Below are 3,854 nucleotides of genomic sequence, written 5' to 3'. Positions count from 1 at the left end.
GGCTACCGCAACCTGACAATCCTGTGTACATACAACACGTAAAAAGTGACACAGTGACAAAAAAGAAATAAATAAGTGAGTGTTTGCAGATATGCTGCCCGGACATCTGTCCGGATCTATAAAAATTTCTCCGATCCTAGCCAGAAGGCTGGGAATCAAGAGGTGAGTGCCACAAGGTATAGAGATATGGTGCCAGTGCTTCTACTCAGTGAGCCCATCCTCTCAGTGAGTTTCGGCACCTCAAGGTCACCACTCCCCGAGGCACAAAAGTACCTCGACTCTAGACCCTCTCAGCCTCATGGTGAGACCCGGAGGGAACAGGTCTCATAAGGGCAGACGTTGAGCTGATTTCCGCAGAAACCAGGCCCCAGAATCTCCCGGTACACCTACCGCCTCTAACCAGCAACCATCCTCACCAGTCACACATCGGCGGTGCCCGAACCACCGATAAGACTGATAAAAACAGATACTACACTTGATCATAGCCAAAAGGCCGAGAAGTTTAAACAGGACTAATAATATTTTTCCTTGAGGAGAGCGCTAAACTCCTGTATGAAATCTTACAGACTATGCAATAGGTGGCACCAGAGACCAAGCTTTTTTCTTTATGGAGAGCTACTTTGGATATTTTTCAGTGGGGGATTGCTGTTTGAGACTATGTATGCCAGTTCAGTTCTATACCTGAAGGAGATACTTTACCCCATTAGTCCCATTTGCTTCAGCACTGTGAACCAGTGTCTGTCCATCTCAGCCTCTACATCTCATTAGAAGGACAATGGACACTTGGCCACCCAGATACACAGATAGAGATTGTAAATTATCTCCTGGGTGTTGGAGGAAAGTGACAAAAGGAGACAGCTCAGGGTTGAATGTGTCATGTAACTGATTTATCTGAAGTACTACTGATAATCAAAGATAACACATTGTGATATGAAGGACAAATATACCATATTATAAGCTCAGTTCAACAACACAGAGTAGAAGAAAATACTCAATGCCAGTGTATGGGAGGGGGCATGGCATTCACCACGACCCCTCCCATAGACTTGCATTGAGGGGGCGGGACATCACGAAGGGTGTGGCCATGATGTCAGGACCCCCACAGCCCACACCCAGCAATCAGAACATAATGTGCAGTGGAGAAGCCCTTTAAGAAGGCCTCACAGGAAAATTTAAAATGGGCCCACACTCCTGGAGCTGAATCACTCCACCACACTGCCTGCCATCCGTGACCTGAAGGGTTTTCTGTGTGTCTACCCTACCTCTTTTCCCATCCAATTTAAAGGCTTATTCTTCCAATAAGAGCAGAATGACCTTCTGACGGGTTATTCACCTTGTTACTATGTTCCTAAACAAGGCCGCCTGGATTAGGTAGTCACAAAACGGTAGCTCTCAGGCTGCACGCAAAATCTCTTACATCTTATCTACCATAAGAAGTTTATAATACTTTCTTTGTGGCATTAGGGCTTTCAGCCTCCTCAGACATGAAGGTCAGGATACATCTGCCTACACAACATATAGCTACAACCCTGGCTACTCACCAGTCTTATACTGGGGCCATCTATTTTCCATTCACCGCATATCAATATGTATGTCCAACCAATATCAGCAGCAGAAATGATCTAATATCTTACTGAACATTTACAGATGACGCCTGGTATGTGACACTACTTCACTGCCATCCTTATATTAGAATAATATCTGCCTATAAGCACATTTCTGCTCTGCCAGGGGTCTGCGGTCCATACGACTGCTCAGTCTTCAGGTTACACAGTGATCCTATTTAAATACCATATCCAGCTGCACCATAAAATAGTGTAATGATATAGTGAAATGTATACCCGCACTATGTATAATGTATGCACACCTGTCAAGGCCACACATAACTCCCAAGTAAACCCAACCCTGCCCATAACCAAACTTGCTCCAGAGCATTATGTTCATATGGGCCTGTTGGACTAAGGAGCTGAAGACAGGAAAGTGAGTACTTGACCGGGGACATATAGTTGGAAAAGACTTGTTCTCCGGCATTGGTGCTAGTCATATCTATACATTAGATGAAGTGTGATTTATCCTTCTAGAAAACATGTTTCAATGATAATGACCCATATTGGACCTGTTTTCCTTGGGTCCTCCAGGGGAAAAAAAGTCCAAGGACCTACCTTAATATATATATAGAACATGTACACACCCACTTTGTGCACTGCAATCTCACTGCACAGATTTAATTTATCATCAATAAGAGTCTTTAGAACTTATAAGAAAGAAATCCAAGTGGCAAGTGAATGGCACAAAGGTCATCTGCAATTGGGATTGTCTTTGGCTCGAGTCTGAATGTTGGTCCAGAATCCGGCCTGATCCTCTAAGGGGAGCCAAAAGTGGCTTTGCAACTCTTCTTCCAACACTGGACACCATATATGGTGATCTTAAGCTTGTATGCGACTGCTTGACCATGGCCACTAAGGCTTGGTTCTCACTACGGAATTTCAGCCTGCAATTCCTCTTTGAAATTGCAGACAGAAATTCTGCTTACTAAAATGTACATGCGAGTCAATGGGTTTTCCGTGCACCCATTCACACTTCTGAATTTTTGAAGCGGAATTTGTGAGCAGAATTTTTGCTTTCAAATTTTACGCCTGAAGAATGGTGGCAGGTGGATTTTTGCGGCAGAATCCCATTGACTTGCAATTTTTCCCCAACACGGAATGGAGGCAGATTGGAAGCTGATTGCGGGCAGAATTTTCTGTACAGAGTTTAGTCGGAATTTTAACCTGGTTCTGATCATGTTAACAAAGGGTCCAAAAGGGGCCGAACTTTGGTCCTTAGTGCACTCCCACTGTTTTCTGCTTTAAATTTCCGTTTTAAATTGGAAAATCTATCTGGAATAGGGGCGGAATACTCGCAGAAATAACAAAATTCCGCCTGCAACAGAAAATAGGCTTTGGAGGCGGAAATTACTCTACCAAACTTTTTCAAGCGGACAGGCGGCAGTTCAGTAGTGTGAACCTAGCCTTAGGATCTATTCACATGGCAGAATTTCCGCTTGTGGAATTCTGCCTCAAATTAAAGCCCATAGACGCCTATGTAGGATTCCGCACTCCCATTAAGGCTAGGTTCACACTATGGAATTTCCGCTTGCAATTCCTCTTTGAAATTGCAGGCAGAAATTCCGCTTACTAAAATGTACTGTATAGTGAATGGGTTTCTGTTCACAAATTCACATTTCTGAATTTGTGAAGTGAAATTTGTGAACGGAAAATCTGCTTGAAAATTTCCGCTTAAAGAATGGTGTTGCTCATTCTTCAGGCGGATATACTTGCAGAACACATTGCAGTCTATTGGAGACTGCAGTGTTCACGCGGTCCTAGCGCCGAGAGATTCAGTCGGCGCTGGCCGCACTCGGAATCTCCGGGCGGAAATTTTCTGCCCGGAGATAACGTAGTGTTAACCTAGCCTTAACACCTCTGAATTTCCACTTGCGGAATTCCACAAGCGGAAATTCAGAAGTGTGAATGGGAGTGCGTAATCCCATAGAAGTCTATGAGCTTTAATTTAAGGTGGAATTCCGCAAGCAGAAATTCTGCTGTTTGAATAGACCCTGAATCCTTGAAGCTCCAAATGAACAGTGCTGGATTGGTTGCTCCATGTTGCTTTGAGTGGAGGTTTGGCAATTGGTAATAATTACTGTATCATCATAGTTACATATTTGTAAGGTTGATAAAAAGACAAGAGTCCATTGAGTTCCTGCTATCTCTGATGGCAAGAAGTTAATCTGGAACCTGTGGCAAGCACTTAATCAGGGGTCCACCAAGGCCTCCTCCAATTAGATTTAAAGGGGTTCTCCGGTGGAAAAC

At 43.9% G+C, this 3,854-nt stretch overlaps 1 non-coding gene across 1 annotated transcript; it reads right to left on the bottom strand.

Annotated features, from left to right (window-relative positions):
• Nucleotides 1-313: 313 nt before the first annotated feature.
• Nucleotides 314-505, bottom strand: LOC130344751 (U2 spliceosomal RNA). The gene has a single exon (XR_008883596.1). It is a non-coding gene; the product is annotated as a U2 spliceosomal RNA (small nuclear RNA).
• Nucleotides 506-3,854: the final 3,349 nt, after the last annotated feature.

The sequence above is a fragment of the Hyla sarda genome, chromosome 1 (assembly GCF_029499605.1).
Source record: "Hyla sarda isolate aHylSar1 chromosome 1, aHylSar1.hap1, whole genome shotgun sequence".
In the NCBI taxonomy this organism is placed as follows: domain Eukaryota; kingdom Metazoa; phylum Chordata; class Amphibia; order Anura; family Hylidae; genus Hyla; species Hyla sarda.
The sequence above is the reverse complement of the archived record's forward strand: the minus strand, read 5'-3'. Positions and strand labels throughout refer to the sequence as shown.